Here is a 26,420-nt window from a genome sequence, read left to right on the forward strand (position 1 = left end):
GGTGTGGCAGTGTCGTGCTGGAGGGCCCACTGGTAGCGATGTGGGCTTCCTCGCCTCGCCTCGCCTCGCCTCGCCTCACACCAGGTGTCTGCGTAAGTTTGCAGTGCATTCGCACCATTCCTATCCCTGTCCCTGTCCCCGTCCCGACTTGTCCCGACTTTGCTCGACTGCCGCTCGCTGCCGCTCGGGTCGTAGTCCATATGACAGCGCAAGCACGACAAACGTCTGCGGGACGAGACGAGACGAGACGAGACGACTAAGGAATAAATTCGTGGTTACAAATCAAATTTGGAACTCTACACTCCTACACAACAATAGGCGGTGACGTATTTCAGAAATCACCTGCCGATTCGTACTGTTTTGTCGTTTTCAAAGTCTTTTTGGCAAACTTGGTTAGCACATTCTCCCTCAAACTGAGTTAATTACTGCATTTTCGTACCATTACAGTAGTTTAAAAGGCTTAAGGAAGCATCTTTGTCACAACAGAAAGGTAGTTTGAAATTTGGGATGGCGACATAACAAAAAAAAAAAAAACAGGAAGGGAGCCAACAGCACCCGGGTTTCCCAGGCGGTCACCCATCCAAGTACTAGCCGGGCCCGATGATGCTTAACTTCGGTGATCGGACGAGAACCGGTGTATTCATCATGGTATGGCCGTTGGCGCTCATCTAATGTAGGAGCACGGCAGAATTCGCGTTCGGCTTTTCTCCCAACACACAAAATGTTAGTTTTCGGCCGCATTTGACGAAAGCGCTTCCTTCCGCAACCGCCAGTTCCTCGAGGACGGCGCGGGGAGGCGCGCCCGGCGTCCCAGCAGAGTGACGGCCGAATTGGCGGGCGCACCGCCGCGTGTGTGAGACGCACTGCTGCTCGTTGCACCCCCTGTCATTCGCTGGGCGCGTGCAGCCTTCGACACTAGCGGAGGACGCATCTTGTCCCTGGTGTTCAGCGGAGGGCCTGTGCGGGGTGTGGCAGTGTCGTGCTGGAGGGCCCACTGGTAGCGATGTGGGCTTCCTCGCCTCGCCTCGCCTCGCCTCGCCTCACACCAGGTGTCTGCGTAAGTTTGCAGTGCATTCGCACCATTCCTATCCCTGTCCCTGTCCCCGTCCCGACTTGTCCCGACTTTGCTCGACTGCCGCTCGCTGCCGCTCGGGTCGTAGTCCATATGACAGCGCAAGCACGACAAACGTCTGCGGGACGAGACGAGACGAGACGACTAAGGAATAAATTCGTGGTTACAAATCAAATTTGGAACTCTACACTCCTACACAACAATAGGCGGTGACGTATTTCAGAAATCACCTGCCGATTCGTACTGTTTTGTCGTTTTCAAAGTCTTTTTGGCAAACTTGGTTAGCACATTCTCCCTCAAACTGAGTTAATTACTGCATTTTCGTACCATTACAGTAGTTTAAAAGGCTTAAGGAAGCATCTTTGTCACAACAGAAAGGTAGTTTGAAATTTGGGATGGCGACATAACAAAAAAAAAAAAAAAAGGAAGGGAGCCAACAGCACCCGGGTTTCCCAGGCGGTCACCCATCCAAGTACTAGCCGGGCCCGATGATGCTTAACTTCGGTGATCGGACGAGAACCGGTGTATTCATCATGGTATGGCCGTTGGCGCTCATCTAATGTAGGAGCACGGCAGAATTCGCGTTCGGCTTTTCTCCCAACACACAAAATGTTAGTTTTCGGCCGCATTTGACGAAAGCGCTTCCTTCCGCAACCGCCAGTTCCTCGAGGACGGCGCGGGGAGGCGCGCCCGGCGTCCCAGCAGAGTGACGGCCGAATTGGCGGGCGCACCGCCGCGTGTGTGAGACGCACTGCTGCTCGTTGCACCCCCTGTCATTCGCTGGGCGCGTGCAGCCTTCGACACTAGCGGAGGACGCATCTTGTCCCTGGTGTTCAGCGGAGGGCCTGTGCGGGGTGTGGCAGTGTCGTGCTGGAGGGCCCACTGGTAGCGATGTGGGCTTCCTCGCCTCGCCTCGCCTCGCCTCGCCTCACACCAGGTGTCTGCGTAAGTTTGCAGTGCATTCGCACCATTCCTATCCCTGTCCCTGTCCCCGTCCCGACTTGTCCCGACTTTGCTCGACTGCCGCTCGCTGCCGCTCGGGTCGTAGTCCATATGACAGCGCAAGCACGACAAACGTCTGCGGGACGAGACGAGACGAGACGACTAAGGAATAAATTCGTGGTTACAAATCAAATTTGGAACTCTACACTCCTACACAACAATAGGCGGTGACGTATTTCAGAAATCACCTGCCGATTCGTACTGTTTTGTCGTTTTCAAAGTCTTTTTGGCAAACTTGGTTAGCACATTCTCCCTCAAACTGAGTTAATTACTGCATTTTCGTACCATTACAGTAGTTTAAAAGGCTTAAGGAAGCATCTTTGTCACAACAGAAAGGTAGTTTGAAATTTGGGATGGCGACATAACAAAAAAAAAAAAAAAAGGAAGGGAGCCAACAGCACCCGGGTTTCCCAGGCGGTCACCCATCCAAGTACTAGCCGGGCCCGATGATGCTTAACTTCGGTGATCGGACGAGAACCGGTGTATTCATCATGGTATGGCCGTTGGCGCTCATCTAATGTAGGAGCACGGCAGAATTCGCGTTCGGCTTTTCTCCCAACACACAAAATGTTAGTTTTCGGCCGCATTTGACGAAAGCGCTTCCTTCCGCAACCGCCAGTTCCTCGAGGACGGCGCGGGGAGGCGCGCCCGGCGTCCCAGCAGAGTGACGGCCGAATTGGCGGGCGCACCGCCGCGTGTGTGAGACGCACTGCTGCTCGTTGCACCCCCTGTCATTCGCTGGGCGCGTGCAGCCTTCGACACTAGCGGAGGACGCATCTTGTCCCTGGTGTTCAGCGGAGGGCCTGTGCGGGGTGTGGCAGTGTCGTGCTGGAGGGCCCACTGGTAGCGATGTGGGCTTCCTCGCCTCGCCTCGCCTCGCCTCGCCTCACACCAGGTGTCTGCGTAAGTTTGCAGTGCATTCGCACCATTCCTATCCCTGTCCCTGTCCCCGTCCCGACTTGTCCCGACTTTGCTCGACTGCCGCTCGCTGCCGCTCGGGTCGTAGTCCATATGACAGCGCAAGCACGACAAACGTCTGCGGGACGAGACGAGACGAGACGACTAAGGAATAAATTCGTGGTTACAAATCAAATTTGGAACTCTACACTCCTACACAACAATAGGCGGTGACGTATTTCAGAAATCACCTGCCGATTCGTACTGTTTTGTCGTTTTCAAAGTCTTTTTGGCAAACTTGGTTAGCACATTCTCCCTCAAACTGAGTTAATTACTGCATTTTCGTACCATTACAGTAGTTTAAAAGGCTTAAGGAAGCATCTTTGTCACAACAGAAAGGTAGTTTGAAATTTGGGATGGCGACATAACAAAAAAAAAAAAAAAACAGGAAGGGAGCCAACAGCACCCGGGTTTCCCAGGCGGTCACCCATCCAAGTACTAGCCGGGCCCGATGATGCTTAACTTCGGTGATCGGACGAGAACCGGTGTATTCATCATGGTATGGCCGTTGGCGCTCATCTAATGTAGGAGCACGGCAGAATTCGCGTTCGGCTTTTCTCCCAACACACAAAATGTTAGTTTTCGGCCGCATTTGACGAAAGCGCTTCCTTCCGCAACCGCCAGTTCCTCGAGGACGGCGCGGGGAGGCGCGCCCGGCGTCCCAGCAGAGTGACGGCCGAATTGGCGGGCGCACCGCCGCGTGTGTGAGACGCACTGCTGCTCGTTGCACCCCCTGTCATTCGCTGGGCGCGTGCAGCCTTCGACACTAGCGGAGGACGCATCTTGTCCCTGGTGTTCAGCGGAGGGCCTGTGCGGGGTGTGGCAGTGTCGTGCTGGAGGGCCCACTGGTAGCGATGTGGGCTTCCTCGCCTCGCCTCGCCTCGCCTCGCCTCGCCTCACACCAGGTGTCTGCGTAGTTTGCAGTGCATTCGCACCATTCCTATCCCTGTCCCTGTCCCCGTCCCGACTTGTCCCGACTTTGCTCGACTGCCGCTCGCTGCCGCTCGGGTCGTGGTCCATATGACAGCGCAAGCACGACAAACGTCTGCGGGACGAGACGAGACGAGACGAGACGACTAAGGAATAAGTTCGTGGTTACAAATCAAATTTGGAACTCAACACACCTACACAACAATAGGCGGTGACGTATTTCAGAAATCACCTGCCGATTCGTAGTGTTTTGTCGTTTTCAAAGTCTTCTTGGCAAACTTGGTTAGCACATTCTCCCTCAAACTGAGTTAATTACTGCATTTTCGTTCCATTACAGTAGTTTAAAAGATTTAAGGAAGCATCTTTGTCACAACAGAAAGGTAGTTTGAAAATTGGGCTGGCGACATAACAAAAAAAAAACAGTAAGGGAGCCAACAGCACCCGGGTTTCCCAGGCGGTCACCCATCCAAGTACTAGCCGGGCCCGATGATGCTTAACTTCGGTGATCGGACGAGAACCGGTGTATTCATCATGGTATGGCCGTTGGCGCTCATCTAATGTAGGAGCACGGCAGAATTCGCGTTCGGCTTTTCTCCCAACACACAAAATGTTAGTTTTCGGCCGCATTTGACGAAAGCGCTTCCTTCCGCAACCGCCAGTTCCTCGAGGACGGCGCGGGGAGGCGCGCCCGGCGTCCCAGCAGAGTGACGGCCGAATTGGCGGGCGCACCGCCGCGTGTGTGAGACGCACTGCTGCTCGTTGCACCCCCTGTCATTCGCTGGGCGCGTGCAGCCTTCGACACTAGCGGAGGACGCATCTTGTCCCTGGTGTTCAGCGGAGGGCCTGTGCGGGGTGTGGCAGTGTCGTGCTGGAGGGCCCACTGGTAGCGATGTGGGCTTCCTCGCCTCGCCTCGCCTCGCCTCGCCTCACACCAGGTGTCTGCGTAAGTTTGCAGTGCATTCGCACCATTCCTATCCCTGTCCCTGTCCCCGTCCCGACTTGTCCCGACTTTGCTCGACTGCCGCTCGCTGCCGCTCGGGTCGTAGTCCATATGACAGCGCAAGCACGACAAACGTCTGCGGGACGAGACGAGACGAGACGACTAAGGAATAAATTCGTGGTTACAAATCAAATTTGGAACTCTACACTCCTACACAACAATAGGCGGTGACGTATTTCAGAAATCACCTGCCGATTCGTACTGTTTTGTCGTTTTCAAAGTCTTTTTGGCAAACTTGGTTAGCACATTCTCCCTCAAACTGAGTTAATTACTGCATTTTCGTACCATTACAGTAGTTTAAAAGGCTTAAGGAAGCATCTTTGTCACAACAGAAAGGTAGTTTGAAATTTGGGATGGCGACATAACAAAAAAAAAAAACAGGAAGGGAGCCAACAGCACCCGGGTTTCCCAGGCGGTCACCCATCCAAGTACTAGCCGGGCCCGATGATGCTTAACTTCGGTGATCGGACGAGAACCGGTGTATTCATCATGGTATGGCCGTTGGCGCCCATCTAATGTAGGAGCACGGCAGAATTCGCGTTCGGCTTTTCTCCCAACACACAAAATGTTAGTTTTCGGCCGCATTTGACGAAAGCGCTTCCTTCCGCAACCGCCAGTTCCTCGAGGACGGCGCGGGGAGGCGCGCCCGGCGTCCCAGCAGAGTGACGGCCGAATTGGCGGGCGCACCGCCGCGTGTGTGAGACGCACTGCTGCTCGTTGCACCCCCTGTCATTCGCTGGGCGCGTGCAGCCTTCGACACTAGCGGAGGACGCATCTTGTCCCTGGTGTTCAGCGGAGGGCCTGTGCGGGGTGTGGCAGTGTCGTGCTGGAGGGCCCACTGGTAGCGATGTGGGCTTCCTCGCCTCGCCTCGCCTCGCCTCGCCTCACACCAGGTGTCTGCGTAAGTTTGCAGTGCATTCGCACCATTCCTATCCCTGTCCCTGTCCCCGTCCCGACTTGTCCCGACTTTGCTCGACTGCCGCTCGCTGCCGCTCGGGTCGTAGTCCATATGACAGCGCAAGCACGACAAACGTCTGCGGGACGAGACGAGACGAGACGACTAAGGAATAAATTCGTGGTTACAAATCAAATTTGGAACTCTACACTCCTACACAACAATAGGCGGTGACGTATTTCAGAAATCACCTGCCGATTCGTACTGTTTTGTCGTTTTCAAAGTCTTTTTGGCAAACTTGGTTAGCACATTCTCCCTCAAACTGAGTTAATTACTGCATTTTCGTACCATTACAGTAGTTTAAAAGGCTTAAGGAAGCATCTTTGTCACAACAGAAAGGTAGTTTGAAATTTGGGATGGCGACATAACAAAAAAAAAAAAAAACAGGAAGGGAGCCAACAGCACCCGGGTTTCCCAGGCGGTCACCCATCCAAGTACTAGCCGGGCCCGATGATGCTTAACTTCGGTGATCGGACGAGAACCGGTGTATTCATCATGGTATGGCCGTTGGCGCTCATCTAATGTAGGAGCACGGCAGAATTCGCGTTCGGCTTTTCTCCCAACACACAAAATGTTAGTTTTCGGCCGCATTTGACGAAAGCGCTTCCTTCCGCAACCGCCAGTTCCTCGAGGACGGCGCGGGGAGGCGCGCCCGGCGTCCCAGCAGAGTGACGGCCGAATTGGCGGGCGCACCGCCGCGTGTGTGAGACGCACTGCTGCTCGTTGCACCCCCTGTCATTCGCTGGGCGCGTGCAGCCTTCGACACTAGCGGAGGACGCATCTTGTCCCTGGTGTTCAGCGGAGGGCCTGTGCGGGGTGTGGCAGTGTCGTGCTGGAGGGCCCACTGGTAGCGATGTGGGCTTCCTCGCCTCGCCTCGCCTCGCCTCGCCTCGCCTCACACCAGGTGTCTGCGTAGTTTGCAGTGCATTCGCACCATTCCTATCCCTGTCCCTGTCCCCGTCCCGACTTGTCCCGACTTTGCTCGACTGCCGCTCGCTGCCGCTCGGGTCGTGGTCCATATGACAGCGCAAGCACGACAAACGTCTGCGGGACGAGACGAGACGAGACGAGACGACTAAGGAATAAGTTCGTGGTTACAAATCAAATTTGGAACTCAACACACCTACACAACAATAGGCGGTGACGTATTTCAGAAATCACCTGCCGATTCGTAGTGTTTTGTCGTTTTCAAAGTCTTCTTGGCAAACTTGGTTAGCACATTCTCCCTCAAACTGAGTTAATTACTGCATTTTCGTACCATTACAGTAGTTTAAAAGGCTTAAGGAAGCATCTTTGTCACAACAGAAAGGTAGTTTGAAAATTGGGCTGGCGACATTACAAAAAAAAAAAACAGGAAGGGAGCCAACAGCACCCGGGTTTCCCAGGCGGTCACCCATCCAAGTACTAGCCGGGCCCGATGATGCTTAACTTCGGTGATCGGACGAGAACCGGTGTATTCATCATGGTATGGCCGTTGGCGCTCATCTAATGTAGGAGCACGGCAGAATTCGCGTTCGGCTTTTCTCCCAACACACAAAATGTTAGTTTTCGGCCGCATTTGACGAAAGCGCTTCCTTCCGCAACCGCCAGTTCCTCGAGGACGGCGCGGGGAGGCGCGCCCGGCGTCCCAGCAGAGTGACGGCCGAATTGGCGGGCGCACCGCCGCGTGTGTGAGACGCACTGCTGCTCGTTGCACCCCCTGTCATTCGCTGGGCGCGTGCAGCCTTCGACACTAGCGGAGGACGCATCTTGTCCCTGGTGTTCAGCGGAGGGCCTGTGCGGGGTGTGGCAGTGTCGTGCTGGAGGGCCCACTGGTAGCGATGTGGGCTTCCTCGCCTCGCCTCGCCTCGCCTCGCCTCACACCAGGTGTCTGCGTAAGTTTGCAGTGCATTCGCACCATTCCTATCCCTGTCCCTGTCCCCGTCCCGACTTGTCCCGACTTTGCTCGACTGCCGCTCGCTGCCGCTCGGGTCGTAGTCCATATGACAGCGCAAGCACGACAAACGTCTGCGGGACGAGACGAGACGAGACGACTAAGGAATAAATTCGTGGTTACAAATCAAATTTGGAACTCTACACTCCTACACAACAATAGGCGGTGACGTATTTCAGAAATCACCTGCCGATTCGTACTGTTTTGTCGTTTTCAAAGTCTTTTTGGCAAACTTGGTTAGCACATTCTCCCTCAAACTGAGTTAATTACTGCATTTTCGTACCATTACAGTAGTTTAAAAGGCTTAAGGAAGCATCTTTGTCACAACAGAAAGGTAGTTTGAAATTTGGGATGGCGACATAACAAAAAAAAAAAAAAAAGGAAGGGAGCCAACAGCACCCGGGTTTCCCAGGCGGTCACCCATCCAAGTACTAGCCGGGCCCGATGATGCTTAACTTCGGTGATCGGACGAGAACCGGTGTATTCATCATGGTATGGCCGTTGGCGCTCATCTAATGTAGGAGCACGGCAGAATTCGCGTTCGGCTTTTCTCCCAACACACAAAATGTTAGTTTTCGGCCGCATTTGACGAAAGCGCTTCCTTCCGCAACCGCCAGTTCCTCGAGGACGGCGCGGGGAGGCGCGCCCGGCGTCCCAGCAGAGTGACGGCCGAATTGGCGGGCGCACCGCCGCGTGTGTGAGACGCACTGCTGCTCGTTGCACCCCCTGTCATTCGCTGGGCGCGTGCAGCCTTCGACACTAGCGGAGGACGCATCTTGTCCCTGGTGTTCAGCGGAGGGCCTGTGCGGGGTGTGGCAGTGTCGTGCTGGAGGGCCCACTGGTAGCGATGTGGGCTTCCTCGCCTCGCCTCGCCTCGCCTCGCCTCACACCAGGTGTCTGCGTAAGTTTGCAGTGCATTCGCACCATTCCTATCCCTGTCCCTGTCCCCGTCCCGACTTGTCCCGACTTTGCTCGACTGCCGCTCGCTGCCGCTCGGGTCGTAGTCCATATGACAGCGCAAGCACGACAAACGTCTGCGGGACGAGACGAGACGAGACGACTAAGGAATAAATTCGTGGTTACAAATCAAATTTGGAACTCTACACTCCTACACAACAATAGGCGGTGACGTATTTCAGAAATCACCTGCCGATTCGTACTGTTTTGTCGTTTTCAAAGTCTTTTTGGCAAACTTGGTTAGCACATTCTCCCTCAAACTGAGTTAATTACTGCATTTTCGTACCATTACAGTAGTTTAAAAGGCTTAAGGAAGCATCTTTGTCACAACAGAAAGGTAGTTTGAAATTTGGGATGGCGACATAACAAAAAAAAAAAAAAAACAGGAAGGGAGCCAACAGCACCCGGGTTTCCCAGGCGGTCACCCATCCAAGTACTAGCCGGGCCCGATGATGCTTAACTTCGGTGATCGGACGAGAACCGGTGTATTCATCATGGTATGGCCGTTGGCGCTCATCTAATGTAGGAGCACGGCAGAATTCGCGTTCGGCTTTTCTCCCAACACACAAAATGTTAGTTTTCGGCCGCATTTGACGAAAGCGCTTCCTTCCGCAACCGCCAGTTCCTCGAGGACGGCGCGGGGAGGCGCGCCCGGCGTCCCAGCAGAGTGACGGCCGAATTGGCGGGCGCACCGCCGCGTGTGTGAGACGCACTGCTGCTCGTTGCACCCCCTGTCATTCGCTGGGCGCGTGCAGCCTTCGACACTAGCGGAGGACGCATCTTGTCCCTGGTGTTCAGCGGAGGGCCTGTGCGGGGTGTGGCAGTGTCGTGCTGGAGGGCCCACTGGTAGCGATGTGGGCTTCCTCGCCTCGCCTCGCCTCGCCTCGCCTCGCCTCACACCAGGTGTCTGCGTAGTTTGCAGTGCATTCGCACCATTCCTATCCCTGTCCCTGTCCCCGTCCCGACTTGTCCCGACTTTGCTCGACTGCCGCTCGCTGCCGCTCGGGTCGTGGTCCATATGACAGCGCAAGCACGACAAACGTCTGCGGGACGAGACGAGACGAGACGAGACGACTAAGGAATAAGTTCGTGGTTACAAATCAAATTTGGAACTCAACACACCTACACAACAATAGGCGGTGACGTATTTCAGAAATCACCTGCCGATTCGTAGTGTTTTGTCGTTTTCAAAGTCTTCTTGGCAAACTTGGTTAGCACATTCTCCCTCAAACTGAGTTAATTACTGCATTTTCGTTCCATTACAGTAGTTTAAAAGATTTAAGGAAGCATCTTTGTCACAACAGAAAGGTAGTTTGAAAATTGGGCTGGCGACATAACAAAAAAAAAACAGTAAGGGAGCCAACAGCACCCGGGTTTCCCAGGCGGTCACCCATCCAAGTACTAGCCGGGCCCGATGATGCTTAACTTCGGTGATCGGACGAGAACCGGTGTATTCATCATGGTATGGCCGTTGGCGCTCATCTAATGTAGGAGCACGGCAGAATTCGCGTTCGGCTTTTCTCCCAACACACAAAATGTTAGTTTTCGGCCGCATTTGACGAAAGCGCTTCCTTCCGCAACCGCCAGTTCCTCGAGGACGGCGCGGGGAGGCGCGCCCGGCGTCCCAGCAGAGTGACGGCCGAATTGGCGGGCGCACCGCCGCGTGTGTGAGACGCACTGCTGCTCGTTGCACCCCCTGTCATTCGCTGGGCGCGTGCAGCCTTCGACACTAGCGGAGGACGCATCTTGTCCCTGGTGTTCAGCGGAGGGCCTGTGCGGGGTGTGGCAGTGTCGTGCTGGAGGGCCCACTGGTAGCGATGTGGGCTTCCTCGCCTCGCCTCGCCTCGCCTCGCCTCACACCAGGTGTCTGCGTAAGTTTGCAGTGCATTCGCACCATTCCTATCCCTGTCCCTGTCCCCGTCCCGACTTGTCCCGACTTTGCTCGACTGCCGCTCGCTGCCGCTCGGGTCGTAGTCCATATGACAGCGCAAGCACGACAAACGTCTGCGGGACGAGACGAGACGAGACGACTAAGGAATAAATTCGTGGTTACAAATCAAATTTGGAACTCTACACTCCTACACAACAATAGGCGGTGACGTATTTCAGAAATCACCTGCCGATTCGTACTGTTTTGTCGTTTTCAAAGTCTTTTTGGCAAACTTGGTTAGCACATTCTCCCTCAAACTGAGTTAATTACTGCATTTTCGTACCATTACAGTAGTTTAAAAGGCTTAAGGAAGCATCTTTGTCACAACAGAAAGGTAGTTTGAAATTTGGGATGGCGACATAACAAAAAAAAAAAACAGGAAGGGAGCCAACAGCACCCGGGTTTCCCAGGCGGTCACCCATCCAAGTACTAGCCGGGCCCGATGATGCTTAACTTCGGTGATCGGACGAGAACCGGTGTATTCATCATGGTATGGCCGTTGGCGCCCATCTAATGTAGGAGCACGGCAGAATTCGCGTTCGGCTTTTCTCCCAACACACAAAATGTTAGTTTTCGGCCGCATTTGACGAAAGCGCTTCCTTCCGCAACCGCCAGTTCCTCGAGGACGGCGCGGGGAGGCGCGCCCGGCGTCCCAGCAGAGTGACGGCCGAATTGGCGGGCGCACCGCCGCGTGTGTGAGACGCACTGCTGCTCGTTGCACCCCCTGTCATTCGCTGGGCGCGTGCAGCCTTCGACACTAGCGGAGGACGCATCTTGTCCCTGGTGTTCAGCGGAGGGCCTGTGCGGGGTGTGGCAGTGTCGTGCTGGAGGGCCCACTGGTAGCGATGTGGGCTTCCTCGCCTCGCCTCGCCTCGCCTCGCCTCACACCAGGTGTCTGCGTAAGTTTGCAGTGCATTCGCACCATTCCTATCCCTGTCCCTGTCCCCGTCCCGACTTGTCCCGACTTTGCTCGACTGCCGCTCGCTGCCGCTCGGGTCGTAGTCCATATGACAGCGCAAGCACGACAAACGTCTGCGGGACGAGACGAGACGAGACGACTAAGGAATAAATTCGTGGTTACAAATCAAATTTGGAACTCTACACTCCTACACAACAATAGGCGGTGACGTATTTCAGAAATCACCTGCCGATTCGTACTGTTTTGTCGTTTTCAAAGTCTTTTTGGCAAACTTGGTTAGCACATTCTCCCTCAAACTGAGTTAATTACTGCATTTTCGTACCATTACAGTAGTTTAAAAGGCTTAAGGAAGCATCTTTGTCACAACAGAAAGGTAGTTTGAAATTTGGGATGGCGACATAACAAAAAAAAAAAAAAACAGGAAGGGAGCCAACAGCACCCGGGTTTCCCAGGCGGTCACCCATCCAAGTACTAGCCGGGCCCGATGATGCTTAACTTCGGTGATCGGACGAGAACCGGTGTATTCATCATGGTATGGCCGTTGGCGCTCATCTAATGTAGGAGCACGGCAGAATTCGCGTTCGGCTTTTCTCCCAACACACAAAATGTTAGTTTTCGGCCGCATTTGACGAAAGCGCTTCCTTCCGCAACCGCCAGTTCCTCGAGGACGGCGCGGGGAGGCGCGCCCGGCGTCCCAGCAGAGTGACGGCCGAATTGGCGGGCGCACCGCCGCGTGTGTGAGACGCACTGCTGCTCGTTGCACCCCCTGTCATTCGCTGGGCGCGTGCAGCCTTCGACACTAGCGGAGGACGCATCTTGTCCCTGGTGTTCAGCGGAGGGCCTGTGCGGGGTGTGGCAGTGTCGTGCTGGAGGGCCCACTGGTAGCGATGTGGGCTTCCTCGCCTCGCCTCGCCTCGCCTCGCCTCGCCTCACACCAGGTGTCTGCGTAGTTTGCAGTGCATTCGCACCATTCCTATCCCTGTCCCTGTCCCCGTCCCGACTTGTCCCGACTTTGCTCGACTGCCGCTCGCTGCCGCTCGGGTCGTGGTCCATATGACAGCGCAAGCACGACAAACGTCTGCGGGACGAGACGAGACGAGACGAGACGACTAAGGAATAAGTTCGTGGTTACAAATCAAATTTGGAACTCAACACACCTACACAACAATAGGCGGTGACGTATTTCAGAAATCACCTGCCGATTCGTAGTGTTTTGTCGTTTTCAAAGTCTTCTTGGCAAACTTGGTTAGCACATTCTCCCTCAAACTGAGTTAATTACTGCATTTTCGTACCATTACAGTAGTTTAAAAGGCTTAAGGAAGCATCTTTGTCACAACAGAAAGGTAGTTTGAAAATTGGGCTGGCGACATTACAAAAAAAAAAAACAGGAAGGGAGCCAACAGCACCCGGGTTTCCCAGGCGGTCACCCATCCAAGTACTAGCCGGGCCCGATGATGCTTAACTTCGGTGATCGGACGAGAACCGGTGTATTCATCATGATATGGCCGTTGGCGCTCATCTAATGTAGGAGCACGGCAGAATTCGCGTTCGGCTTTTCTCCCAACACACAAAATGTTAGTTTTCGGCCGCATTTGACGAAAGCGCTTCCTTCCGCAACCGCCAGTTCCTCGAGGACGGCGCGGGGAGGCGCGCCCGGCGTCCCAGCAGAGTGACGGCCGAATTGGCGGGCGCACCGCCGCGTGTGTGAGACGCACTGCTGCTCGTTGCACCCCCTGTCATTCGCTGGGCGCGTGCAGCCTTCGACACTAGCGGAGGACGCATCTTGTCCCTGGTGTTCAGCGGAGGGCCTGTGCGGGGTGTGGCAGTGTCGTGCTGGAGGGCCCACTGGTAGCGATGTGGGCTTCCTCGCCTCGCCTCGCCTCGCCTCGCCTCACACCAGGTGTCTGCGTAAGTTTGCAGTGCATTCGCACCATTCCTATCCCTGTCCCTGTCCCCGTCCCGACTTGTCCCGACTTTGCTCGACTGCCGCTCGCTGCCGCTCGGGTCGTAGTCCATATGACAGCGCAAGCACGACAAACGTCTGCGGGACGAGACGAGACGAGACGACTAAGGAATAAATTCGTGGTTACAAATCAAATTTGGAACTCTACACTCCTACACAACAATAGGCGGTGACGTATTTCAGAAATCACCTGCCGATTCGTACTGTTTTGTCGTTTTCAAAGTCTTTTTGGCAAACTTGGTTAGCACATTCTCCCTCAAACTGAGTTAATTACTGCATTTTCGTACCATTACAGTAGTTTAAAAGGCTTAAGGAAGCATCTTTGTCACAACAGAAAGGTAGTTTGAAATTTGGGATGGCGACATAACAAAAAAAAAAAACAGGAAGGGAGCCAACAGCACCCGGGTTTCCCAGGCGGTCACCCATCCAAGTACTAGCCGGGCCCGATGATGCTTAACTTCGGTGATCGGACGAGAACCGGTGTATTCATCATGGTATGGCCGTTGGCGCTCATCTAATGTAGGAGCACGGCAGAATTCGCGTTCGGCTTTTCTCCCAACACACAAAATGTTAGTTTTCGGCCGCATTTGACGAAAGCGCTTCCTTCCGCAACCGCCAGTTCCTCGAGGACGGCGCGGGGAGGCGCGCCCGGCGTCCCAGCAGAGTGACGGCCGAATTGGCGGGCGCACCGCCGCGTGTGTGAGACGCACTGCTGCTCGTTGCACCCCCTGTCATTCGCTGGGCGCGTGCAGCCTTCGACACTAGCGGAGGACGCATCTTGTCCCTGGTGTTCAGCGGAGGGCCTGTGCGGGGTGTGGCAGTGTCGTGCTGGAGGGCCCACTGGTAGCGATGTGGGCTTCCTCGCCTCGCCTCGCCTCGCCTCGCCTCACACCAGGTGTCTGCGTAAGTTTGCAGTGCATTCGCACCATTCCTATCCCTGTCCCTGTCCCCGTCCCGACTTGTCCCGACTTTGCTCGACTGCCGCTCGCTGCCGCTCGGGTCGTAGTCCATATGACAGCGCAAGCACGACAAACGTCTGCGGGACGAGACGAGACGAGACGACTAAGGAATAAATTCGTGGTTACAAATCAAATTTGGAACTCTACACTCCTACACAACAATAGGCGGTGACGTATTTCAGAAATCACCTGCCGATTCGTACTGTTTTGTCGTTTTCAAAGTCTTTTTGGCAAACTTGGTTAGCACCTTCTCCCTCAAACTGAGTTAATTACTGCATTTTCGTACCATTACAGTAGTTTAAAAGGCTTAAGGAAGCATCTTTGTCACAACAGAAAGGTAGTTTGAAATTTGGGATGGCGACATAACAAAAAAAAAAAAAACAGGAAGGGAGCCAACAGCACCCGGGTTTCCCAGGCGGTCACCCATCCAAGTACTAGCCGGGCCCGATGATGCTTAACTTCGGTGATCGGACGAGAACCGGTGTATTCATCATGGTATGGCCGTTGGCGCTCATCTAATGTAGGAGCACGGCAGAATTCGCGTTCGGCTTTTCTCCCAACACACAAAATGTTAGTTTTCGGCCGCATTTGACGAAAGCGCTTCCTTCCGCAACCGCCAGTTCCTCGAGGACGGCGCGGGGAGGCGCGCCCGGCGTCCCAGCAGAGTGACGGCCGAATTGGCGGGCGCACCGCCGCGTGTGTGAGACGCACTGCTGCTCGTTGCACCCCCTGTCATTCGCTGGGCGCGTGCAGCCTTCGACACTAGCGGAGGACGCATCTTGTCCCTGGTGTTCAGCGGAGGGCCTGTGCGGGGTGTGGCAGTGTCGTGCTGGAGGGCCCACTGGTAGCGATGTGGGCTTCCTCGCCTCGCCTCGCCTCGCCTCGCCTCACACCAGGTGTCTGCGTAAGTTTGCAGTGCATTCGCACCATTCCTATCCCTGTCCCTGTCCCCGTCCCGACTTGTCCCGACTTTGCTCGACTGCCGCTCGCTGCCGCTCGGGTCGTAGTCCATATGACAGCGCAAGCACGACAAACGTCTGCGGGACGAGACGAGACGAGACGACTAAGGAATAAATTCGTGGTTACAAATCAAATTTGGAACTCTACACTCCTACACAACAATAGGCGGTGACGTATTTCAGAAATCACCTGCCGATTCGTACTGTTTTGTCGTTTTCAAAGTCTTTTTGGCAAACTTGGTTAGCACATTCTCCCTCAAACTGAGTTAATTACTGCATTTTCGTACCATTACAGTAGTTTAAAAGGCTTAAGGAAGCATCTTTGTCACAACAGAAAGGTAGTTTGAAATTTGGGATGGCGACATAACAAAAAAAAAAAAAAACAGGAAGGGAGCCAACAGCACCCGGGTTTCCCAGGCGGTCACCCATCCAAGTACTAGCCGGGCCCGATGATGCTTAACTTCGGTGATCGGACGAGAACCGGTGTATTCATCATGGTATGGCCGTTGGCGCTCATCTAATGTAGGAGCACGGCAGAATTCGCGTTCGGCTTTTCTCCCAACACACAAAATGTTAGTTTTCGGCCGCATTTGACGAAAGCGCTTCCTTCCGCAACCGCCAGTTCCTCGAGGACGGCGCGGGGAGGCGCGCCCGGCGTCCCAGCAGAGTGACGGCCGAATTGGCGGGCGCACCGCCGCGTGTGTGAGACGCACTGCTGCTCGTTGCACCCCCTGTCATTCGCTGGGCGCGTGCAGCCTTCGACACTAGCGGAGGACGCATCTTGTCCCTGGTGTTCAGCGGAGGGCCTGTGCGGGGTGTGGCAGTGTCGTGCTGGAGGGCCCACTGGTAGCGATGTGGGCTTCCTCGCCTCGCCTCGCCTCGCCTCGCCTCACACCAGGTGTCTGCGTAAGTTTGCAGTGCATTCGCACCATTCCTATCCCTGTCCCTGTCCCCGTCCCGACTTGTCCCGACTTTGCTCGACTGCCGCTCGCTGCCGCTCGGGTCGTAGTCCATATGACAGCGCAAGCACGACAAACGTCTGCGGGACGAGACGAGACGAGACGACTAAGGAATAAATTCGTGGTTACAAATCAAATTTGGAACTCTACACTCCTACACAACAATAGGCGGTGACGTATTTCAGAAATCACCTGCCGATTCGTACTGTTTTGTCGTTTTCAAAGTCTTTTTGGCAAACTTGGTTAGCACATTCTCCCTCAAACTGAGTTAATTACTGCATTTTCGTACCATTACAGTAGTTTAAAAGGCTTAAGGAAGCATCTTTGTCACAACAGAAAGGTAGTTTGAAATTTGGGATGGCGACATAACAAAAAAAAAAAACAGGAAGGGAGCCAACAGCACCCGGGTTTCCCAGGCGGTCACCCATCCAAGTACTAGCCGGGCCCGATGATGCTTAACTTCGGTGATCGGACGAGAACCGGTGTATTCATCATGGTATGGCCGTTGGCGCTCATCTAATGTAGGAGCACGGCAGAATTCGCGTTCGGCTTTTCTCCCAACACACAAAATGTTAGTTTTCGGCCGCATTTGACGAAAGCGCTTCCTTCCGCAACCGCCAGTTCCTCGAGGACGGCGCGGGGAGGCGCGCCCGGCGTCCCAGCAGAGTGACGGCCGAATTGGCGGGCGCACCGCCGCGTGTGTGAGACGCACTGCTGCTCGTTGCACCCCCTGTCATTCGCTGGGCGCGTGCAGCCTTCGACACTAGCGGAGGACGCATCTTGTCCCTGGTGTTCAGCGGAGGGCCTGTGCGGGGTGTGGCAGTGTCGTGCTGGAGGGCCCACTGGTAGCGATGTGGGCTTCCTCGCCTCGCCTCGCCTCGCCTCGCCTCACACCAGGTGTCTGCGTAAGTTTGCAGTGCATTCGCACCATTCCTATCCCTGTCCCTGTCCCCGTCCCGACTTGTCCCGACTTTGCTCGACTGCCGCTCGCTGCCGCTCGGGTCGTAGTCCATATGACAGCGCAAGCACGACAAACGTCTGCGGGACGAGACGAGACGAGACGACTAAGGAATAAATTCGTGGTTACAAATCAAATTTGGAACTCTACACTCCTACACAACAATAGGCGGTGACGTATTTCAGAAATCACCTGCCGATTCGTACTGTTTTGTCGTTTTCAAAGTCTTTTTGGCAAACTTGGTTAGCACCTTCTCCCTCAAACTGAGTTAATTACTGCATTTTCGTACCATTACAGTAGTTTAAAAGGCTTAAGGAAGCATCTTTGTCACAACAGAAAGGTAGTTTGAAATTTGGGATGGCGACATAACAAAAAAAAAAAAAACAGGAAGGGAGCCAACAGCACCCGGGTTTCCCAGGCGGTCACCCATCCAAGTACTAGCCGGGCCCGATGATGCTTAACTTCGGTGATCGGACGAGAACCGGTGTATTCATCATGGTATGGCCGTTGGCGCTCATCTAATGTAGGAGCACGGCAGAATTCGCGTTCGGCTTTTCTCCCAACACACAAAATGTTAGTTTTCGGCCGCATTTGACGAAAGCGCTTCCTTCCGCAACCGCCAGTTCCTCGAGGACGGCGCGGGGAGGCGCGCCCGGCGTCCCAGCAGAGTGACGGCCGAATTGGCGGGCGCACCGCCGCGTGTGTGAGACGCACTGCTGCTCGTTGCACCCCCTGTCATTCGCTGGGCGCGTGCAGCCTTCGACACTAGCGGAGGACGCATCTTGTCCCTGGTGTTCAGCGGAGGGCCTGTGCGGGGTGTGGCAGTGTCGTGCTGGAGGGCCCACTGGTAGCGATGTGGGCTTCCTCGCCTCGCCTCGCCTCGCCTCGCCTCACACCAGGTGTCTGCGTAAGTTTGCAGTGCATTCGCACCATTCCTATCCCTGTCCCTGTCCCCGTCCCGACTTGTCCCGACTTTGCTCGACTGCCGCTCGCTGCCGCTCGGGTCGTAGTCCATATGACAGCGCAAGCACGACAAACGTCTGCGGGACGAGACGAGACGAGACGACTAAGGAATAAATTCGTGGTTACAAATCAAATTTGGAACTCTACACTCCTACACAACAATAGGCGGTGACGTATTTCAGAAATCACCTGCCGATTCGTACTGTTTTGTCGTTTTCAAAGTCTTTTTGGCAAACTTGGTTAGCACATTCTCCCTCAAACTGAGTTAATTACTGCATTTTCGTACCATTACAGTAGTTTAAAAGGCTTAAGGAAGCATCTTTGTCACAACAGAAAGGTAGTTTGAAATTTGGGATGGCGACATAACAAAAAAAAAAAAACAGGAAGGGAGCCAACAGCACCCGGGTTTCCCAGGCGGTCACCCATCCAAGTACTAGCCGGGCCCGATGATGCTTAACTTCGGTGATCGGACGAGAACCGGTGTATTCATCATGGTATGGCCGTTGGCGCTCATCTAATGTAGGAGCACGGCAGAATTCGCGTTCGGCTTTTCTCCCAACACACAAAATGTTAGTTTTCGGCCGCATTTGACGAAAGCGCTTCCTTCCGCAACCGCCAGTTCCTCGAGGACGGCGCGGGGAGGCGCGCCCGGCGTCCCAGCAGAGTGACGGCCGAATTGGCGGGCGCACCGCCGCGTGTGTGAGACGCACTGCTGCTCGTTGCACCCCCTGTCATTCGCTGGGCGCGTGCAGCCTTCGACACTAGCGGAGGACGCATCTTGTCCCTGGTGTTCAGCGGAGGGCCTGTGCGGGGTGTGGCAGTGTCGTGCTGGAGGGCCCACTGGTAGCGATGTGGGCTTCCTCGCCTCGCCTCGCCTCGCCTCGCCTCACACCAGGTGTCTGCGTAAGTTTGCAGTGCATTCGCACCATTCCTATCCCTGTCCCTGTCCCCGTCCCGACTTGTCCCGACTTTGCTCGACTGCCGCTCGCTGCCGCTCGGGTCGTAGTCCATATGACAGCGCAAGCACGACAAACGTCTGCGGGACGAGACGAGACGAGACGACTAAGGAATAAATTCGTGGTTACAAATCAAATTTGGAACTCTACACTCCTACACAACAATAGGCGGTGACGTATTTCAGAAATCACCTGCCGATTCGTACTGTTTTGTCGTTTTCAAAGTCTTTTTGGCAAACTTGGTTAGCACATTCTCCCTCAAACTGAGTTAATTACTGCATTTTCGTACCATTACAGTAGTTTAAAAGGCTTAAGGAAGCATCTTTGTCACAACAGAAAGGTAGTTTGAAATTTGGGATGGCGACATAACAAAAAAAAAAAAAAACAGGAAGGGAGCCAACAGCACCCGGGTTTCCCAGGCGGTCACCCATCCAAGTACTAGCCGGGCCCGATGATGCTTAACTTCGGTGATCGGACGAGAACCGGTGTATTCATCATGGTATGGCCGTTGGCGCTCATCTAATGTAGGAGCACGGCAGAATTCGCGTTCGGCTTTTCTCCCAACACACAAAATGTTAGTTTTCGGCCGCATTTGACGAAAGCGCTTCCTTCCGCAACCGCCAGTTCCTCGAGGACGGCGCGGGGAGGCGCGCCCGGCGTCCCAGCAGAGTGACGGCCGAATTGGCGGGCGCACCGCCGCGTGTGTGAGACGCACTGCTGCTCGTTGCACCCCCTGTCATTCGCTGGGCGCGTGCAGCCTTCGACACTAGCGGAGGACGCATCTTGTCCCTGGTGTTCAGCGGAGGGCCTGTGCGGGGTGTGGCAGTGTCGTGCTGGAGGGCCCACTGGTAGCGATGTGGGCTTCCTCGCCTCGCCTCGCCTCGCCTCGCCTCACACCAGGTGTCTGCGTAAGTTTGCAGTGCATTCGCACCATTCCTATCCCTGTCCCTGTCCCCGTCCCGACTTGTCCCGACTTTGCTCGACTGCCGCTCGCTGCCGCTCGGGTCGTAGTCCATATGACAGCGCAAGCACGACAAACGTCTGCGGGACGAGACGAGACGAGACGACTAAGGAATAAATTCGTGGTTACAAATCAAATTTGGAACTCTACACTCCTACACAACAATAGGCGGTGACGTATTTCAGAAATCACCTGCCGATTCGTACTGTTTTGTCGTTTTCAAAGTCTTTTTGGCAAACTTGGTTAGCACATTCTCCCTCAAACTGAGTTAATTACTGCATTTTCGTACCATTACAGTAGTTTAAAAGGCTTAAGGAAGCATCTTTGTCACAACAGAAAGGTAGTTTGAAATTTGGGATGGCGACATAACAAAAAAAAAAAAAAAACAGGAAGGGAGCCAACAGCACCCGGGTTTCCCAGGCGGTCACCCATCCAAGTACTAGCCGGGCCCGATGATGCTTAACTTCGGTGATCGGACGAGAACCGGTGTATTCATCATGGTATGGCCGTTGGCGCTCATCTAATGTAGGAGCACGGCAGAATTCGCGTTCGGCTTTTCTCCCAACACACAAAATGTTAGTTTTCGGCCGCATTTGACGAAAGCGCTTCCTTCCGCAACCGCCAGTTCCTCGAGGACGGCGCGGGGAGGCGCGCCCGGCGTCCCAGCAGAGTGACGGCCGAATTGGCGGGCGCACCGCCGCGTGTGTGAGACGCACTGCTGCTCGTTGCACCCCCTGTCATTCGCTGGGCGCGTGCAGCCTTCGACACTAGCGGAGGACGCATCTTGTCCCTGGTGTTCAGCGGAGGGCCTGTGCGGGGTGTGGCAGTGTCGTGCTGGAGGGCCCACTGGTAGCGATGTGGGCTTCCTCGCCTCGCCTCGCCTCGCCTCGCCTCACACCAGGTGTCTGCGTAGTTTGCAGTGCATTCGCACCATTCCTATCCCTGTCCCTGTCCCCGTCCCGACTTGTCCCGACTTTGCTCGACTGCCGCTCGCTGCCGCTCGGGTCGTGGTCCATATGACAGCGCAAGCACGACAAACGTCTGCGGGACGAGACGAGACGAGACGACTAAGGAATAAGTTCGTGGTTACAAATCAAATTTGGAACTCAACACACCTACACAACAATAGGCGGTGACTTATTTCAGAAATCACCTGCCGATTCGTAGTGTTTTGTCGTTTTCAAAGTCTTCTTGGCAAACTTGGTTAGCACATTCTCCCTCAAACTGAGTTAATTACTGCATTTTCGTTCCATTACAGTAGTTTAAAAGATTTAAGGAAGCATCTTTGTCACAACAGAAAGGTAGTTTGAAAATTGGGCTGGCGACATAACAAAAAAAAAAACAGTAAGGGAGCCAACAGCACCCGGGTTTCCCAGGCGGTCACCCATCCAAGTACTAGCCGGGCCCGATGATGCTTAACTTCGGTGATCGGACGAGAACCGGTGTATTCATCATGGTATGGCCGTTGGCGCTCATCTAATGTAGGAGCACGGCAGAATTCGCGTTCGGCTTTTCTCCCAACACACAAAATGTTAGTTTTCGGCCGCATTTGACGAAAGCGCTTCCTTCCGCAACCGCCAGTTCCTCGAGGACGGCGCGGGGAGGCGCGCCCGGCGTCCCAGCAGAGTGACGGCCGAATTGGCGGGCGCACCGCCGCGTGTGTGAGACGCACTGCTGCTCGTTGCACCCCCTGTCATTCGCTGGGCGCGTGCAGCCTTCGACACTAGCGGAGGACGCATCTTGTCCCTGGTGTTCAGCGGAGGGCCTGTGCGGGGTGTGGCAGTGTCGTGCTGGAGGGCCCACTGGTAGCGATGTGGGCTTCCTCGCCTCGCCTCGCCTCGCCTCGCCTCACACCAGGTGTCTGCGTAAGTTTGCAGTGCATTCGCACCATTCCTATCCCTGTCCCTGTCCCCGTCCCGACTTGTCCCGACTTTGCTCGACTGCCGCTCGCTGCCGCTCGGGTCGTAGTCCATATGACAGCGCAAGCACGACAAACGTCTGCGGGACGAGACGAGACGAGACGACTAAGGAATAAATTCGTGGTTACAAATCAAATTTGGAACTCTACACTCCTACACAACAATAGGCGGTGACGTATTTCAGAAATCACCTGCCGATTCGTACTGTTTTGTCGTTTTCAAAGTCTTTTTGGCAAACTTGGTTAGCACATTCTCCCTCAAACTGAGTTAATTACTGCATTTTCGTACCATTACAGTAGTTTAAAAGGCTTAAGGAAGCATCTTTGTCACAACAGAAAGGTAGTTTGAAATTTGGGATGGCGACATAACAAAAAAAAAAAAAAACAGGAAGGGAGCCAACAGCACCCGGGTTTCCCAGGCGGTCACCCATCCAAGTACTAGCCGGGCCCGATGATGCTTAACTTCGGTGATCGGACGAGAACCGGTGTATTCATCATGGTATGGCCGTTGGCGCTCATCTAATGTAGGAGCACGGCAGAATTCGCGTTCGGCTTTTCTCCCAACACACAAAATGTTAGTTTTCGGCCGCATTTGACGAAAGCGCTTCCTTCCGCAACCGCCAGTTCCTCGAGGACGGCGCGGGGAGGCGCGCCCGGCGTCCCAGCAGAGTGACGGCCGAATTGGCGGGCGCACCGCCGCGTGTGTGAGACGCACTGCTGCTCGTTGCACCCCCTGTCATTCGCTGGGCGCGTGCAGCCTTCGACACTAGCGGAGGACGCATCTTGTCCCTGGTGTTCAGCGGAGGGCCTGTGCGGGGTGTGGCAGTGTCGTGCTGGAGGGCCCACTGGTAGCGATGTGGGCTTCCTCGCCTCGCCTCGCCTCGCCTCGCCTCACACCAGGTGTCTGCGTAAGTTTGCAGTGCATTCGCACCATTCCTATCCCTGTCCCTGTCCCCGTCCCGACTTGTCCCGACTTTGCTCGACTGCCGCTCGCTGCCGCTCGGGTCGTAGTCCATATGACAGCGCAAGCACGACAAACGTCTGCGGGACGAGACGAGACGAGACGACTAAGGAATAAATTCGTGGTTACAAATCAAATTTGGAACTCTACACTCCTACACAACAATAGGCGGTGACGTATTTCAGAAATCACCTGCCGATTCGTACTGTTTTGTCGTTTTCAAAGTCTTTTTGGCAAACTTGGTTAGCACATTCTCCCTCAAACTGAGTTAATTACTGCATTTTCGTACCATTACAGTAGTTTAAAAGGCTTAAGGAAGCATCTTTGTCACAACAGAAAGGTAGTTTGAAATTTGGGATGGCGACATAACAAAAAAAAAAAAAAAACAGGAAGGGAGCCAACAGCACCCGGGTTTCCCAGGCGGTCACCCATCCAAGTACTAGCCGGGCCCGATGATGCTTAACTTCGGTGATCGGACGAGAACCGGTGTATTCATCATGGTATGGCCGTTGGCGCTCATCTAATGTAGGAGCACGGCAGAATTCGCGTTCGGCTTTTCTCCCAACACACAAAATGTTAGTTTTCGGCCGCATTTGACGAAAGCGCTTCCTTCCGCAACCGCCAGTTCCTCGAGGACGGCGCGGGGAGGCGCGCCCGGCGTCCCAGCAGAGTGACGGCCGAATTGGCGGGCGCACCGCCGCGTGTGTGAGACGCACTGCTGCTCGTTGCACCCCCTGTCATTCGCTGGGCGCGTGCAGCCTTCGACACTAGCGGAGGACGCATCTTGTCCCTGGTGTTCAGCGGAGGGCCTGTGCGGGGTGTGGCAGTGTCGTGCTGGAGGGCCCACTGGTAGCGATGTGGGCTTCCTCGCCTCGCCTCGCCTCGCCTCGCCTCACACCAGGTGTCTGCGTAGTTTGCAGTGCATTCGCACCATTCCTATCCCTGTCCCTGTCCCCGTCCCGACTTGTCCCGACTTTGCTCGACTGCCGCTCGCTGCCGCTCGGGTCGTGGTCCATATGACAGCGCAAGCACGACAAACGTCTGCGGGACGAGACGAGACGAGACGACTAAGGAATAAGTTCGTGGTTACAAATCAAATTTGGAACTCAACACACCTACACAACAATAGGCGGTGACGTATTTCAGAAATCACCTGCCGATTCGTAGTGTTTTGTCGTTTTCAAAGTCTTCTTGGCAAACTTGGTTAGCACATTCTCCCTCAAACTGAGTTAATTACTGCATTTTCGTTCCATTACAGTAGTTTAAAAGATTTAAGGAAGCATCTTTGTCACAACAGAAAGGTAGTTTGAAAATTGGGCTGGCGACATAACAAAAAAAAAAACAGTAAGGGAGCCAACAGCACCCGGGTTTCCCAGGCGGTCACCCATCCAAGTACTAGCCGGGCCCGATGATGCTTAACTTCGGTGATCGGACGAGAACCGGTGTATTCATCATGGTATGGCCGTTGGCGCTCATCTAATGTAGGAGCACGGCAGAATTCGCGTTCGGCTTTTCTCCCAACACACAAAATGTTAGTTTTCGGCCGCATTTGACGAAAGCGCTTCCTTCCGCAACCGCCAGTTCCTCGAGGACGGCGCGGGGAGGCGCGCCCGGCGTCCCAGCAGAGTGACGGCCGAATTGGCGGGCGCACCGCCGCGTGTGTGAGACGCACTGCTGCTCGTTGCACCCCCTGTCATTCGCTGGGCGCGTGCAGCCTTCGACACTAGCGGAGGACGCATCTTGTCCCTGGTGTTCAGCGGAGGGCCTGTGCGGGGTGTGGCAGTGTCGTGCTGGAGGGCCCACTGGTAGCGATGTGGGCTTCCTCGCCTCGCCTCGCCTCGCCTCGCCTCACACCAGGTGTCTGCGTAAGTTTGCAGTGCATTCGCACCATTCCTATCCCTGTCCCTGTCCCCGTCCCGACTTGTCCCGACTTTGCTCGACTGCCGCTCGCTGCCGCTCGGGTCGTAGTCCATATGACAGCGCAAGCACGACAAACGTCTGCGGGACGAGACGAGACGAGACGACTAAGGAATAAATTCGTGGTTACAAATCAAATTTGGAACTCTACACTCCTACACAACAATAGGCGGTGACGTATTTCAGAAATCACCTGCCGATTCGTACTGTTTTGTCGTTTTCAAAGTCTTTTTGGCAAACTTGGTTAGCACATTCTCCCTCAAACTGAGTTAATTACTGCATTTTCGTACCATTACAGTAGTTTAAAAGGCTTAAGGAAGCATCTTTGTCACAACAGAAAGGTAGTTTGAAATTTGGGATGGCGACATAACAAAAAAAAAAAACAGGAAGGGATCCAACAGCACCCGGGTTTCCCAGGCGGTCACCCATCCAAGTACTAGCCGGGCCCGATGATGCTTAACTTCGGTGATCGGACGAGAACCGGTGTATTCATCATGGTATGGCCGTTGGCGCTCATCTAATGTAGGAGCACGGCAGAATTCGCGTTCGGCTTTTCTCCCAACACACAAAATGTTAGTTTTCGGCCGCATTTGACGAAAGCGCTTCCTTCCGCAACCGCCAGTTCCTCGAGGACGGCGCGGGGAGGCGCGCCCGGCGTCCCAGCAGAGTGACGGCCGAATTGGCGGGCGCACCGCCGCGTGTGTGAGACGCACTGCTGCTCGTTGCACCCCCTGTCATTCGCTGGGCGCGTGCAGCCTTCGACACTAGCGGAGGACGCATCTTGTCCCTGGTGTTCAGCGGAGGGCCTGTGCGGGGTGTGGCAGTGTCGTGCTGGAGGGCCCACTGGTAGCGATGTGGGCTTCCTCGCCTCGCCTCGCCTCGCCTCGCCTCACACCAGGTGTCTGCGTAAGTTTGCAGTGCATTCGCACCATTCCTATCCCTGTCCCTGTCCCCGTCCCGACTTGTCCCGACTTTGCTCGACTGCCGCTCGCTGCCGCTCGGGTCGTAGTCCATATGACAGCGCAAGCACGACAAACGTCTGCGGGACGAGACGAGACGAGACGACTAAGGAATAAATTCGTGGTTACAAATCAAATTTGGAACTCTACACTCCTACACAACAATAGGCGGTGACGTATTTCAGAAATCACCTGCCGATTCGTACTGTTTTGTCGTTTTCAAAGTCTTTTTGGCAAACTTGGTTAGCACATTCTCCCTCAAACTGAGTTAATTACTGCATTTTCGTACCATTACAGTAGTTTAAAAGGCTTAAGGAAGCATCTTTGTCACA

At 54.6% G+C, this 26,420-nt stretch overlaps 27 non-coding genes across 27 annotated transcripts; all 27 read right to left on the reverse strand.

Moving 5' to 3' along the window:
* Window positions 1-543: 543 nt before the first annotated feature.
* LOC126090048 (5S ribosomal RNA) lies at window positions 544-662 on the reverse strand. The gene has a single exon (XR_007520915.1). It is a non-coding gene; the product is annotated as a 5S ribosomal RNA (ribosomal RNA).
* An 841-nt stretch (window positions 663-1,503) lies between these two features.
* Window positions 1,504-1,622, reverse strand: LOC126090049 (5S ribosomal RNA). The gene has a single exon (XR_007520916.1). It is a non-coding gene; the product is annotated as a 5S ribosomal RNA (ribosomal RNA).
* Window positions 1,623-2,463: 841 nt separating this feature from the next.
* On the reverse strand, window positions 2,464-2,582 carry LOC126090050 (5S ribosomal RNA). The gene has a single exon (XR_007520917.1). It is a non-coding gene; the product is annotated as a 5S ribosomal RNA (ribosomal RNA).
* Window positions 2,583-3,425: 843 nt separating this feature from the next.
* Window positions 3,426-3,544, reverse strand: LOC126090051 (5S ribosomal RNA). Its single transcript, XR_007520918.1, has one exon. It is a non-coding gene; the product is annotated as a 5S ribosomal RNA (ribosomal RNA).
* Window positions 3,545-4,390: 846 nt separating this feature from the next.
* Window positions 4,391-4,509, reverse strand: LOC126090052 (5S ribosomal RNA). Its single transcript, XR_007520919.1, has one exon. It is a non-coding gene; the product is annotated as a 5S ribosomal RNA (ribosomal RNA).
* An 839-nt stretch (window positions 4,510-5,348) lies between these two features.
* LOC126090053 (5S ribosomal RNA) lies at window positions 5,349-5,467 on the reverse strand. Its single transcript, XR_007520920.1, has one exon. It is a non-coding gene; the product is annotated as a 5S ribosomal RNA (ribosomal RNA).
* Window positions 5,468-6,309: 842 nt separating this feature from the next.
* On the reverse strand, window positions 6,310-6,428 carry LOC126090054 (5S ribosomal RNA). The gene has a single exon (XR_007520921.1). It is a non-coding gene; the product is annotated as a 5S ribosomal RNA (ribosomal RNA).
* An 848-nt stretch (window positions 6,429-7,276) lies between these two features.
* On the reverse strand, window positions 7,277-7,395 carry LOC126090055 (5S ribosomal RNA). Its single transcript, XR_007520922.1, has one exon. It is a non-coding gene; the product is annotated as a 5S ribosomal RNA (ribosomal RNA).
* An 841-nt stretch (window positions 7,396-8,236) lies between these two features.
* Window positions 8,237-8,355, reverse strand: LOC126090057 (5S ribosomal RNA). The gene has a single exon (XR_007520923.1). It is a non-coding gene; the product is annotated as a 5S ribosomal RNA (ribosomal RNA).
* An 843-nt stretch (window positions 8,356-9,198) lies between these two features.
* LOC126090059 (5S ribosomal RNA) lies at window positions 9,199-9,317 on the reverse strand. The gene has a single exon (XR_007520925.1). It is a non-coding gene; the product is annotated as a 5S ribosomal RNA (ribosomal RNA).
* Window positions 9,318-10,163: 846 nt separating this feature from the next.
* LOC126090060 (5S ribosomal RNA) lies at window positions 10,164-10,282 on the reverse strand. Its single transcript, XR_007520926.1, has one exon. It is a non-coding gene; the product is annotated as a 5S ribosomal RNA (ribosomal RNA).
* An 839-nt stretch (window positions 10,283-11,121) lies between these two features.
* Window positions 11,122-11,240, reverse strand: LOC126090061 (5S ribosomal RNA). Its single transcript, XR_007520927.1, has one exon. It is a non-coding gene; the product is annotated as a 5S ribosomal RNA (ribosomal RNA).
* An 842-nt stretch (window positions 11,241-12,082) lies between these two features.
* Window positions 12,083-12,201, reverse strand: LOC126090062 (5S ribosomal RNA). The gene has a single exon (XR_007520928.1). It is a non-coding gene; the product is annotated as a 5S ribosomal RNA (ribosomal RNA).
* Window positions 12,202-13,049: 848 nt separating this feature from the next.
* LOC126089171 (5S ribosomal RNA) lies at window positions 13,050-13,168 on the reverse strand. The gene has a single exon (XR_007520508.1). It is a non-coding gene; the product is annotated as a 5S ribosomal RNA (ribosomal RNA).
* Window positions 13,169-14,007: 839 nt separating this feature from the next.
* On the reverse strand, window positions 14,008-14,126 carry LOC126090063 (5S ribosomal RNA). The gene has a single exon (XR_007520929.1). It is a non-coding gene; the product is annotated as a 5S ribosomal RNA (ribosomal RNA).
* Window positions 14,127-14,967: 841 nt separating this feature from the next.
* LOC126090064 (5S ribosomal RNA) lies at window positions 14,968-15,086 on the reverse strand. Its single transcript, XR_007520930.1, has one exon. It is a non-coding gene; the product is annotated as a 5S ribosomal RNA (ribosomal RNA).
* Window positions 15,087-15,928: 842 nt separating this feature from the next.
* On the reverse strand, window positions 15,929-16,047 carry LOC126090065 (5S ribosomal RNA). The gene has a single exon (XR_007520931.1). It is a non-coding gene; the product is annotated as a 5S ribosomal RNA (ribosomal RNA).
* An 839-nt stretch (window positions 16,048-16,886) lies between these two features.
* LOC126090066 (5S ribosomal RNA) lies at window positions 16,887-17,005 on the reverse strand. Its single transcript, XR_007520932.1, has one exon. It is a non-coding gene; the product is annotated as a 5S ribosomal RNA (ribosomal RNA).
* Window positions 17,006-17,846: 841 nt separating this feature from the next.
* Window positions 17,847-17,965, reverse strand: LOC126090067 (5S ribosomal RNA). The gene has a single exon (XR_007520933.1). It is a non-coding gene; the product is annotated as a 5S ribosomal RNA (ribosomal RNA).
* Window positions 17,966-18,805: 840 nt separating this feature from the next.
* Window positions 18,806-18,924, reverse strand: LOC126090068 (5S ribosomal RNA). Its single transcript, XR_007520934.1, has one exon. It is a non-coding gene; the product is annotated as a 5S ribosomal RNA (ribosomal RNA).
* Window positions 18,925-19,766: 842 nt separating this feature from the next.
* Window positions 19,767-19,885, reverse strand: LOC126090070 (5S ribosomal RNA). The gene has a single exon (XR_007520936.1). It is a non-coding gene; the product is annotated as a 5S ribosomal RNA (ribosomal RNA).
* Window positions 19,886-20,728: 843 nt separating this feature from the next.
* LOC126090071 (5S ribosomal RNA) lies at window positions 20,729-20,847 on the reverse strand. Its single transcript, XR_007520937.1, has one exon. It is a non-coding gene; the product is annotated as a 5S ribosomal RNA (ribosomal RNA).
* Window positions 20,848-21,684: 837 nt separating this feature from the next.
* LOC126090073 (5S ribosomal RNA) lies at window positions 21,685-21,803 on the reverse strand. The gene has a single exon (XR_007520938.1). It is a non-coding gene; the product is annotated as a 5S ribosomal RNA (ribosomal RNA).
* Window positions 21,804-22,645: 842 nt separating this feature from the next.
* Window positions 22,646-22,764, reverse strand: LOC126090074 (5S ribosomal RNA). The gene has a single exon (XR_007520939.1). It is a non-coding gene; the product is annotated as a 5S ribosomal RNA (ribosomal RNA).
* An 843-nt stretch (window positions 22,765-23,607) lies between these two features.
* On the reverse strand, window positions 23,608-23,726 carry LOC126090075 (5S ribosomal RNA). Its single transcript, XR_007520940.1, has one exon. It is a non-coding gene; the product is annotated as a 5S ribosomal RNA (ribosomal RNA).
* An 837-nt stretch (window positions 23,727-24,563) lies between these two features.
* LOC126090076 (5S ribosomal RNA) lies at window positions 24,564-24,682 on the reverse strand. Its single transcript, XR_007520941.1, has one exon. It is a non-coding gene; the product is annotated as a 5S ribosomal RNA (ribosomal RNA).
* Window positions 24,683-25,521: 839 nt separating this feature from the next.
* On the reverse strand, window positions 25,522-25,640 carry LOC126089189 (5S ribosomal RNA). The gene has a single exon (XR_007520525.1). It is a non-coding gene; the product is annotated as a 5S ribosomal RNA (ribosomal RNA).
* Window positions 25,641-26,420: the final 780 nt, after the last annotated feature.

The sequence above is a fragment of the Schistocerca cancellata genome, chromosome 6 (assembly GCF_023864275.1).
Source record: "Schistocerca cancellata isolate TAMUIC-IGC-003103 chromosome 6, iqSchCanc2.1, whole genome shotgun sequence".
Classification (NCBI taxonomy): Eukaryota; Metazoa; Arthropoda; class Insecta; order Orthoptera; family Acrididae; genus Schistocerca; species Schistocerca cancellata.